General features: G+C 47.4%; 1 long non-coding RNA gene across 1 annotated transcript; it reads right to left on the bottom strand.

The window, feature by feature from the left end:
• Positions 1–1,520: 1,520 nt before the first annotated feature.
• Positions 1,521–10,718, bottom strand: LOC144329828 (uncharacterized). Its single transcript, XR_013395476.1, has 2 exons — positions 5,373–10,718; positions 1,521–5,044 (listed from the first exon to the last, which is right to left on the bottom strand). It is a non-coding gene; the product is annotated as an uncharacterized LOC144329828 (long non-coding RNA).
• Between the last annotated feature and the right edge of the window lie 1,525 nt (positions 10,719–12,243).

Below are 12,243 nucleotides of genomic sequence, written 5' to 3'. Positions count from 1 at the left end.
GCATGGAATGTTCTTCCATTTGGTTGTGTCCTCTTTTATTTCGTTGAGCAGTGGTTTGTAGTTCTCCTTGAAGAGGTCCTTCACTTCCCTTGTAAGTTGGATTCCTAGGTATTTTATTCTCTTTGAAGCAATTGTGAATGGGATTTCACTCATGATTTGGCTCTCTGTTATTGGGTTTTTTTTTTTTTTGTTTTTTTTTTTCGAGATGGAGTCTCGCTCTGTCACCCAGGCTGGAGTGCAGTGGCCGGATCTCAGCTCACTGCAAGCTCCGCCTCCCGGGTTCACGCCATTCTCCTGCCTCAGCCTCCCGAGTAGCTGGGACTACAGGCGCCTGCCACCTCACCCGGCTAAGTTTTTGTATTTTTAGTAGAGATGGGGTTTCACTGTGTTAGCCAGGATGGTCTCGATCTCCTGACCTCGTGATCCGCCCGTCTCGGCCTCCCAAAGTGCTGGGATTACAGGCTTGAGCCACCGCGCCCGGCCTCTGTTATTGTTGTATAAGAATGCTTCTGATTTTTGCACACTAATTTTGTGTCCTGAGACTTTGCTGAGACAATGGGGTTTTCTAAATATACAATCATGTCATCTGCAAACAGGGACAATTTGACTTCCTCTTTTCCCAATTGAATACCCTTTATTTCTTTCTCCTGCCTGATTGCCCTAGCCAGAACTTCCAACACTATGTTGAATAGGAGTGGTGAGAGAGGGCATCCCTGTCTTATGCCAGTTTTCAAAGGGAATTCTTCCAGTTTTTGCCCATTCAGTATGATATTGGCTGTGGGTTTGTCATAAATAGCTCTTATTATTTTGAGATACATCCCATCAATACCTAATTTATTGAGAGTTTTTAGCGTGAAGGGCTGTTGAATTTTGTCAAAGGCCTTTTCTGCATCTATTGAGATAATCATGTGGTTTTTGTCTTTGCTTCTGTTTATATGCTAGATTACATTTATTGATTTGCGTATGTTGAACCAGCCTTGTATCCCAGGGATGAAGCCCACTTGATCATGGTGGATAAGCTTTTTGATGTGCTGCTGGATTCAGTTTGCCAGTGTTTTATTGAGGATTTTTGCATCGATGTTCATCAGGGATATTGGTCTAAAATTCTCTTTTTTGTTGTGTCTCTGCCAGGCTTTAGTATCAGGATGATGTTGGCCTCATAAAATGGTTAGGGAGGATTCCCTCTTTTTCTATTGATTGGAATAGTTTTAGAAGGAATGGTACCAGCTCCTCTTTGTACCTCTGGTAGAATTCGGCTGTGAATCTGTCTGGTCCTGGACTTTTTTTCGTTGGTAGGCTATTAATTATTGCCTCAATTTCAGAGCCTGGCATTGGTCTATTCAGAGATTCAACTTCTTCCTGGTTTAGTCTTGGGAGGGTGTATGTGTCCAGGAATTTATCCATTTCTTCTAGATTTTCTAGTTTATTTGCGTAGAGGTGTTGATATTATTCTCTGATGGTAGTTTGTATTTCTGTGGGATCAGTGGTGATATCCCCTTTATCCTTTTTTATCACGTCTATTTGATTTTTCTCTCTTTTCTTCTTTATTAGTCTTGCTAGCAGTCTATCAATTTTGTTGATCTTTTCAAAAAACCAGCTCCAAGATTCATTGATTTTTTGAAGGGTTTTTTGTGTCTCTATCTCCTTCAGTTCTGCTCTGATCTTAGTTATTTCTTCCTTCAGATAGCTTTTGAATGTGTTTGCTCTTGCTTCTCTAGTTCTTTTAGTTGTGATGTTAGGGTGTCAGTTTTAGATCTTTCCTGCTGTCTCTTGTGGGCATTTAGGATTATAAATTTCCCTCTACACGCTGCTTTAAATGTGTCCCAGAGATTCTGCTATGTTGTATCTTTGTTCTCATTGTTTTCAAAGAACATCTTTATTTCTACCTTCCTTTCGTTATGTACCCAGTAGTCATTCAGGAGCAGGTTGTTCAGTTTCCATGTAGTTGAGCAGTTTTGAGTGAGTTTCTTAATCCTGAGTTCTAGTTTGATTGCACTGTGGTCTGAGAGACAGTTTGTTATAATTTCTGTTCTTTTACATTTGCTGAGGAGTGCTTTACTTCCAACTATGTGGTCAATTTTGGAATAAGTGTGATGTGGTGCTGAGAAGAATGTATATTCTGTTGCTTTGGGGTGGAGAGTTCTGTAGATGTCTATTCGGTCCACTTGGTGCACAGCTGAGTTCAATTCCTGGATATCCTTGTTAACTTTCTGTCTCATTGATCTGTCTAATGTTGACAGTGGGGTGTTAAAGTCTCCCATTATTATTGTGTGGGAGTCTAAGTCTCTTTGTAGGTCTCTGAGGACTTGCTTTATAAATCTGGGTGCTCCTGTATTGGGTGCATATATATTTGGGACAGTTAGCTCTTCTTGTTGAATTGATCCCTTTACCATTATGTAATGGCCTTCTTTGTCTCTTTTGATCTTTGTTGGTTTAAAGTCTGTTTTATCAGAGACTAGGATTGGAACCCCTGCCTTTTTTGTTTTCCATTTGCTTGGTAGATCTTCCTCCATCCCTTTGTTTTTTGCCTATGTGTGTCTCTGCACATGAGATGCGTCTCCTGAATACAGCATACTGATGGGTCTTGACTCTTTATCCAATTTGCCAGTCTGTGTCTTTTAATTGGAGCATTTAGCCCATTTACATTTAAGGTTGATACTGTTATGTGTGAATTTGATCCTGTCATTATGATGTTAGCTGGTTATTTTGCCTGTTTGTTGATGCAGTTTCTTCCTAGCATCGATGGTCTTTACAATTTGGCATGTTTTTGCAGTGACTGGTGCCAGTTGTTCCTTTCCATGTTTAGTGCTTCCTTCAGGAGCTCTTGTAGGGCAGGCCTGGTGGTGACAAAATCTCTCAGCATTTGCTTATCTGTAAAGGATTTTATTTCTCCTTCACTTATGAAGCTTAGTTTGGCTAGATATGAAATTCTGGGTTGAAAATTCTTTTCTTTAAGAATGTTGAATATTCGCCCCCACTGTCTTCTGGCTTGTAGAGTTTGGAAGCAAACTTCTTAAAGGAAGGAAAACCAATGGTGCCTTTGTCAGAGCTTAGCTGTATCTTTACAGACAACGATGGCAGTGAGGGGATGAAATGTTCCTGTCCCTGCAGCTCCCTGCTCCACCCTCACTGGCACTCCCAACACCCCCTGCAGAGGTGGGCAGGCTCCAGAAAAGCCTTAACATGGATTACGACCAGGGTGAGAGTGCAGCATTCTGAAGACAGAGATCTCAGTTTGGTTGATAAAAAAGAGATATTTAAGCCGGGTGCAGTGGCTCATGTCTGTAATCCCAACAGTCTGGGAGGCCAATGCAGGCAGATCACCGGAAATCAGGAGTTCGAGACCAGCCTGGCCAACATGGTGAAACCCCGTCTCTACTAAAAATACAAAAATTAGCCAGGCGTGGTGGCAGATGCCAGTAATCCTAGCTTCTCAGAAGGCTGAGGTGGGAGAATTGCTTGAACCCAGGAGGCGGAGGTTGCAGTAAGCCAAGATCGTGCCACTCCACTCCAGCCTGGGTGACAGAGTGAGACTCTATCTCATAAAAAAGGAGAGATATTTGGCTAGAAAAGAGATTAGGAGTCCACTGCAAAAATGTAAATATGGTCTGCATATTATACAATATTCATAGATGAACAATAAAGTTATTCAGTCCAATACAGGCTCTGTGGCTATCCAAGAGCAAGTCCTCCTTTTTGCAAATATGTAGGGCAAAGTGTTGTGAGGTCAGCAGCTTGCTTTCAAATCATTTCAAAACAATATAGAGATCTAGACAGACAGATGGAAAGAGAAACAAAATGAGCGTGGCAATCACTGAAGAGTTGGTGAATCAGAGTAAAGTGTGTTTATTGCACTACTGTTTTGGCTTCTGGTTGAATTATTATTATTATTACTATTACTATTATTTTTGAGACAAAATCTCTCCTTCTGTTGCCCAGGTTGGAGTGCAGTGGTGCGATCTCGGCTCACTGCAACCCCCGCCTCCTGGGTTCAAGAGATTCTCCTGCGTCAGCCACCTAAGTAGCTGGGATTACAGGTGCGCACCACCAGGCCTGGCAAATTTTTGTATTTTTAGTAGAGATGGGGTTTCACCATGTTGGTCAGGCTGGTTTTGAACTCCTGGCCTCATGATCCACCTGCCTTGGCCTCCCAAAGTGCTGGGATTACAGGTGTGAGCCACTGCGCCCAGCTGAAAAGTTTTGAAACAGAATGTTGAGGAGAAAAGCAGGAGCTGCTAGGCCCTCTGCTGCAGCCCCTGACTTTGAAGGCATATGTCCTGGACAGTCCTGGCGTTCTGGGCACTGCCCTCCCACCCTGCTCCAGTCCCGGGTGGGCATCTCCTGTGGATCAAGTGCCTTGCAGAGCCCTCTTCAGCGCCCAGGAGGTGTTTATGTGGCAGCCCCATGAGAGGCAGGAGGATGCTCCCCACTTTAGGATGAGGGCGCCAGGCATTTGGGGCAGTCCAGCCAGGACTCCAGCCCAGCCTCTCCCCGGGCACGGCGCACCTTGGGCAGCCCTTGGGGGCCACAGAAGCTCCTTGACTGCAGCTGCATGCTTCTCACCATGTTCCCCTGACAGACGGGACCTGAGATCTTCCCCGGGGCAGCCCACTCTGTTGACCAGGGCTGCAAGGTGGCCTGCTGCGAGAACCAATGGTGGGCTGCCAGCTGCCCACCAGATCTCCCCCAAGGGGTCTGTCCCTGAAGACTCAGAGAGTCGGCAGAGGGTGCTGAAGCTGAGCCAGGAGACTGCTGGGAGAGGAAGCCCTGGGGTGCTAAGAGCCAAAGGGGCAAAGCCAGCAGAGAGAGGCAGCCACAGCATCTGGAGGAGAAAGGATGGGAGCCAGGAAAGGGAGCTGCCCGTGGCAGTCACTGCCAGGTGGTCCTCCTGTCCGAGCATCCAGTTGTCCTTTCCCAGGCCTTGTTCCTGCAGGTCCCTCCAGCAGAACTTCCAAGTATGCTCTGCTCACTGCATACTTGCAAGGAGCTGCGCTGGGTCCAGACGTGGCACTGGAGAGGGCTGTATGTGCGAGGGGCAGCCCTGCTGCAGGAAAACAGGACCTCTTTATTCTCTCTCATAATGCAGCCAGAGGATGCAGCAGGGTGGGTGCAGCAGCTCCTCTGCCTGTGGGGGGCTCCTGGACTGCCAGCAAGGTTCTGGGTCCCGCGCAGTGGGTGGAGGGAGAACAGAAGGCAGCAAGACCTCCCAGTTCAGAGGTCTCTTGGAAATGACAGATATCGTGCTGGGTCCTTAGATCCTACAGACCCAACTGTGGTCTCGTGGCACACCCAGCTGCCAGGGAGGTTGGCAAGTCAGGGATTTTTATTTGTTTCCCCCTTGTCTCTGCTAAGAGGCCCTTGGGAAGATATACCTGCAGTGAAGCAATGCTCTCATGAGCGGTCATCCTCGATGTGTCCCTCTGGGAAGTGGCCTTTGGTTGCAATCTCTGGAGCTGACTCCTGAATCACAGAAATTCCTCCTCTGCCAGGACAAATTCCACAGCATGCAGGGTTCTAAAGAAAAGATACATCTCAGCTTGGCACTTGTGAAATTATAGCTTATTTTTTAAAAGAAAAAATCTCTATTCTCATAAAGAAATTTGGTTTCCTGGAAGGAGGTCGGGAGACTGGGTTGTGGTGTCTTGGGTTTCCCCAAAGTCCTTATGAATCAGATACCATCAAACGTCAGCATGGAGAGGGCTCAGCCCTGTCAGCTCTCTGTGGCAGGCTGTGCTTCCTAAAGAATGCCACACCGCTGTCTCCAGTTCCACAGGCTCCTCTAGTCCCTTGTAGTTCTTCTACCAAGAGGTGGAATCTACATCCCCATTCCCTTGAACTTAGGTGGGTCACTATATCTGCCTAACCCACGTGACTTCTGAATATCAGGTTGTAAAAATGTCACGCACTTCCACCTTGATCTCTTGAGACGCCCGCTCTTAGAACACAGCCCACCATACTGTGAGGAAGTGCAAGCAGCCATTCTAGAGGTTAAGGACAAAATGCCCAATTTCACAGCTGTGGCTGAGCTCCCGTTAAACAACTAGGACCAATGTGAACCCACCATCATGGAAGAGAGTCTTCCTGTCCCAGCTGAGCCACCCCAGCTGACTCTGCATGGAACCAAGATGAGCCATCCTCTCCAAGCCTTGTCCAAATAGCAGAGCTGTGAGCAAAATAAATGGCAGTCATAGCTGGGCACAGTGGCTCATGCAAATAATCTCAGTACTTTGAGAGGCCAAGGCAGGAGGATCATTGGAGTCTGGGAGGTTGAGGCTCCAGTGAGCTGTGACTGTGCACTCCAGCCTGGGCAACAGAACAAGACCTCATCTCAAAAAAGTAAAAATAAAAGTAGGCCAGGCATGGTGGCTCATGCGTGTTATCCCAGTACTTTGGGAAGTTGAGGTGGGTGGATCGCTTGAGTCCAGGAGTTTGAGACCAGCCTGGGCAAAATAGTGTGACCCCATCTCTAGTTTAAAAAAAAAAATGAAAAAAAATAAATAAATGGCAGTTGTTGTTTCAAGCCACTAGGTGTGTGGTGGATTTTACACAGCAATCGTAAGCCATTTCAAATGAGGAAACTGAGCTGTAGAAAGCAGAGGTGATGTGCATGCATTTCCACAGAGGGGTGGTGGCAGAGACATGGCTCCAGGACCCTGGACTGCAGTTCTGGTGCTCCAGGATGGCCAGGCAGGAGAGAAATATGTATTCTGGCTGCTGGTGGAGAGGACCAAAGACCACCTAACTCTTCTGGAGATGAGCCCTCAGAGATCAGAGGGGGCTGTATGCCAATGAAGGTGTTCTGATCTGCTAATTACCTGAGGGTCCTCCAGGGCAGGCCTGGACTTCTTCCAAAATGGCAAACTTGGAGTCAGGACTGGGCTAAGAGCTGTTCTATCCATTCCCTCTCTCACATCCTAGAGCAGAGCCCCTCCCTGCCTCACCCAGCCCTGTCTCCAGGCAGATATCAATGATCTTAGAGTATATGTAAGTTCTCTATACCCAATGGCCACAGCTGATTGGACTGGGGTGGGCCCCAGACCTCAAAGTTGGCCCATCTTTAGGTGGCCTGTGACTTAGTCTGGCACAAGAGGTTATGCCAAAATGGATTATGATGATTATATGGGTCAGTTTCCTTCAGCAGCTTAATTTATAGATATCAAGAAAACTAGGTCATTTGCAGAAGGACATGATGAAGGAAGAGGGCCTAGAAACACCTCCGTCTCCCAGGTTCAAGCAATTCTCCTGCCTCAGCCTCCTGAGTAGCTGGGATTACAGGCGTGCACCACTATGCTCAGTTAATTTTTTTTTTTTTTTTTTTTTTTTTTTTTTTTTGTACTTTTAGTAGACATGGGGTTTTACCATTTTGGCCAGGCTGGTCTTGAACTCCTGACCTCAAATGATTTGCCTGCCTCAGCCTCCTAAAGTGCTGGGATTACAGGTGTGAGGCACCGTGCCCGGCCTGGCTATTTTTTAAGACACTGCAACAACACTGTATGAACAATCTCTACCTTGAAGCAGGGGGTTCCTTCAGCTCAGCACGGCTGTGAACTGAGCCGAGGCTCAGGGGATCCCTGGTCCCTCCTTGCTTGCACTGAAGGTCTCCCTGAGAGCAGGGGCAGCCCCCACACCAGCTGGTCCTCTCTGTGTTGTGGGCATGTGGTGGAGCTGCTGTAGGTAGAGGTGTGTGCACACCGCTGGGGTGGTTACATTCATGGGCAGTTCCCCTGGATGTCTGTCAGCGGGCCCAGGAATCCAGGCTGCAGTCCCTGAGCTGAGCTGTCTCAGTCCAGGATTACTGCTTCATAACGACACCTGGGCAGATAAAGGTCTTTGAGGAGAGACTTCAAGGAGACCACAGATGTGGCTGGAGAGCTCCCCCATTGTCTGAGCACCTATTTCCTGAGTGGCTGCTCACCCAAGGCACTGGACACCGAGGGGAGATGGCTGGTGACTGATCCCAGAGCTGGCTGAGAGCCGTGGGCATTCTTACTCCACTGCAGAGGAGCTGTTTAAGGATCTACCTTGTATTCACCCACCAGACCCAATGCAGACCCCTCAAACGGTCCCAGTCAGTAGCTTCCAGTGGGAATGACTTCTGGACTTTTCGGAAGTGACTTCAGGTTGGAAATGGCAGCCTTGTGGTTGCTCTCAAGTTTCCTGTAATATGATTAAATCTGATTTTTAACTTCTTCTCCTTTCTCTTTCATTGAGGGGAAAACATTCTTTTATTCCTGGAATATTAACATCCCTCTTTGTACAGTTCTCTGCTCTACATAGGAAACAAGTTCACACCTCATACCAAATCAGACAGCTCCAGTTCAAAGAGGCTCAGACAGAAAGAACTCCTCAGACCTGTATCCCGAAAATATTTTAAATCAATTTGTCGAACTATAAAATCAGGTCTAAGAGCTCCTGACTCTTCAATACACTGTCCTACAAAGAAAGCCCAGAGCCCATAAAACTAACTGAATACATGAAGAACATGATAGATTGAGGATTCACTGCCTGCCGCCCCAGGTTAACAACAGACCATGTGTGCTCATTGCTGAGCTCCACCTGACCATGAGTGGCCTAGCAGTTCATTTCCAGCTTCACTTCCTGTGATTTGATGGTGCCTAGATGCTACCGACTGGTACTCACTTTAGCAGTAACAAAAAGAAAAACCACTTCACGTGTATCAGAACGGCTAACCCTTGCCATCTTTCAGCTCTAGATGCAAACAGCCCAGAATTCAAGGCAGTCATAGCCTACATTGTTCATGATAAATCCTCCCAATCCCATTAATGAGAACACTCATTAGACAGGATTCCCGTGACAGCCCAGAATGAACCAGCCTGGCTCTCCCTGAATCGATCTGGTAAGTCCCTGCGCTAATTGGCCAGCTTCCTGTAGGCTGGCAGTGGGGGCACCAGTGTGAGGTGAAAGGATTCTAGGCCGAGAGCCTGGGCTCTGCATCTTGCTTCATGTGGCTCTAGAAGTCTCTTGGCCTGACTGAGGCTCAGTTTTCTCACCTGGAAATGGGAATGAATGGCACCTTCTGTGTAGAGTTCCTGTGTGTGTCAATGTGTCTGGTGAGCACTGATGGGTGGGGGCTTATTGCTATTGACCAGAAGCTTGGCAGGAATCTCAGAGTCAATGGGATAAAATGCAGCATTTGACCCTGAGACCCAAGCGGGGAGGGGATCACCAGTTATGAATGGCAGACAACCAAGGAATGAGAGTGGGAGGGGTCATGTAGAATGGACAATTGTCATCAAGCCTGGAGATGTTCCCAGATCATGAGGGAGGGCAGGGATCCCGTGTCAGTTGTCATGTTTAGGAGCGGGAGCCATCTGCTCTGGCAAGCCTAGAAGGGATGGTCCGTCATTTTAACTTGCTTCCCTCGTACATTTGTTGCAGATGCTGTAAATACCTCTCGGGTGTTTCGATGGCTCAGATTCAGAAGCATTGCTGGTTTTAATCTTTCCCCGTGTAAATGTGCACCAGATGCGAAGTTGGCTTTTGTCCTTTAGAACTTGATCAATTATTTCGCACTCTGGACTACTGGGAGACAGGGCATAAAAAGAGTTTTCTACTCCAACCCCATGTCATACAACAGAAAATGGCTTATTCTTTGTAAAACGCCAAACCGTCAGTGACTGAGATGAGGTTTTTGATCAGAAGTTCTTCATCCAACAACCCCATTCTGACATGGTCAGGCTTGAGGGCTGTAAAAACTTTGGGGTCTAAGCCCTCCTTGGATGGAAGGCTTCCTTGGTGACATTATAAGTACGTCAGGACACAGGTCAAAAGCAGATAGGAGAGTGTGGGATGCGGGTGGGGGGTTGAGCACTTACACATGACTCCTGGGCTGAGGAGGACATTGCCTGCCCTCTGAGTTGGGGGGCACTGAGCGCTGACATTGAGACATCCTGGATAAACCAAACCACCCTCAGCTCCAGGCTGGACTCTGTGAGCAGAAGCAGGGCTTGCAGGCAATGGCTGCCCTGGGAAGAAGGAGGACAGTGCCCAGAGTGGGCATCTCACAGCCTGGCTGTCACCAGGAAGCCTAGAGAGCAACACTCCAGAAAAATGTCCAGCCCCATTCTACCTGGTACCTGTCGTTTTTCTTCCACCCCAGTTTCCACATTGATTCCGGTAGGCTAAGTCCCAGTAACAGGTGGACCCCAATGTCTACTGCGGCTCAAACACAGTGATGGTTCGGGAGCATGTTCTTGGCCAAAAGACTTTTGGGCCCAGGCTCGTTCTATTTGGTGGCTCCATCATCCCCTAGAGCTTTGTTGCCATAAGCATGTAGATGGCAGGCAGGGAAGGGAAGCTGCAGCATGGAGACCTGCTCTCTTAAAAGCCCCAGTGCAGAGGTGACAGGCAGCCCCTCCACCCATACTCCCATGTTGAGAATTAGTCACCTGGTCACACCTAACTACAAGGTATCTGGGAAGGCCGGGTGCTGTGGCTCACGGCTGTAATCCCAGCACTTTGGGAGGCCTAGGCCGGATCACCTGGCTAACATGGTGAAATCCCATCTCTCCTAAAAATACAAAAATTAGCTGGGCGTGGTGGTAGGCACCTGTAATCCTAGCTACTCAGGAAGCTGAGGCAGGAGAATCACTTGAACCCAGGAGGCAAAGGCTGCAGTGAGCAGAAATTGTGCCACAGTACTCCAGCCTGAGCAACAGAGCGAGGCTCCGTCTGAAAAAAAAAATAAAAATTAAAAAAAGGGTCTGGGAAATGAACTGAGTTGCAACTGTGGAAAGAGAGGAGAGATTTCACTGGGCAGCTAGTGCTCTCTGACCCCATCTTTTGATTTTTGTTTTTCCTTACCTCTAAGTTAAACATGCACATCACTTGAAGAGTCAGATAGTTCTACGAGGTTTGTTAGGAAACACAGCAGTCCTTCCCTCCTTTCCTCCACTTTCCCTCCCCAGAAATGATCTCTTTTTCCTCTTTTACCTAATTATTTCCATGACTCAAACAGCATGGGTATTCGTTTTCCACTGCTGCCTAACAGAACAGCACAAGCTTAGTGACTGGAGACAGCAATGGTTTAGTATCTCGAGGTTCTGTGATCAGAAGCCTGGGCGTGGTGCGGCTGGGTTTTCTGCTCAGGGTCTCACGAAGCTAAAATCAAGGTATTGCCCAGGCTGTGTTCTCTGCAGCTTGGGTCCTTGTGCAAGCTCCATATGGTAGGAGGTCTCCATTTCAGTTGACTGCCATCCGGGAGCCAGTGTCAACTACCAGAGGCTGCCGGAGTTCCTTGCCATGTGGCCCCTTTGTCTTTAAAGCCAGCAATAGACTCTTCCTCACTTCAAATCACTGTCATGCTTCTACTCTCTCTGAGCTCCCTGTCTCTGACCTTTGACCCAGATTGAAAGGGCTCATGGGATTATCACAGGCCCACCCAGATACTGTCTCCCTATCTTCCAGTCAACTGATTTGGGACCTTGATCACATCTGCAAAACCCCTCACAGAAACACCGAGTGTTTGACTAACTGGGAGAAAGAAGGTGAGCACAGACCACAGGCAGGATGCTGGGGCCATCTTAGAATTCTGCCAACCACAGCACGATTGCATCGCTGCTTCTCGGTTTTTCAGTTTGGAGCCGTGTCTGTTGACTTCCCATTATGTATGTAGATAGGGACTTCCCTCCCACCCCTCTGCCCTGTGTACACCTGAGTGCCCCATTCCCCTACCAGATCCATGCAGAAAAGCTTATTAGATCAGTGTTCAGTATTCATTATTACCATCACGAAAACACTATTTGCAACTGTGCCAAGTAGTCAACTATAACTGACTTTCCTTTTCTTTTCTTTGGAGCTCTTTATTGTCTTTTCTCTTCATTTAGTTTTCTATCTACTTATTATTTCAATCCCAAACCCCTCACCAGTTTTCTCAGTCTTCTCAAGTCAGATTGGGTATTGGAGAAACTCTTGATGTGTCCCTGAATAGCTCAGTTCCTTGCCTTCTGGGGACATCATGGGTCTACTCCTGGCTCCCTGTGAACAAGATGGTGTCTTAGTCTGTTCAGGCTGCTATTACAAAATCACCACAAACTGGGAGGCTTATGAACAACAAAAATTTATATCTCACAGTTCTGGAGGCCGGAAAGTCCAAGAACAAGGAGCTGGCAGATCCGGTGTCTGGTAAAGCCCTGCTTTCTGGTTCATAGAAGGCCATCTCCTTACTATAACCTCACATGGTGGAAGGGCCAGGGAGTACTCCAGGGTCTCTTTTATTTATTT

This window comes from Macaca mulatta, chromosome 7, assembly GCF_049350105.2.
Source record: "Macaca mulatta isolate MMU2019108-1 chromosome 7, T2T-MMU8v2.0, whole genome shotgun sequence".
Classification (NCBI taxonomy): Eukaryota; Metazoa; Chordata; class Mammalia; order Primates; family Cercopithecidae; genus Macaca; species Macaca mulatta.
Note: the sequence above shows the minus strand (reverse complement) of the source record. Positions and strands in the feature narration are given on the sequence as shown.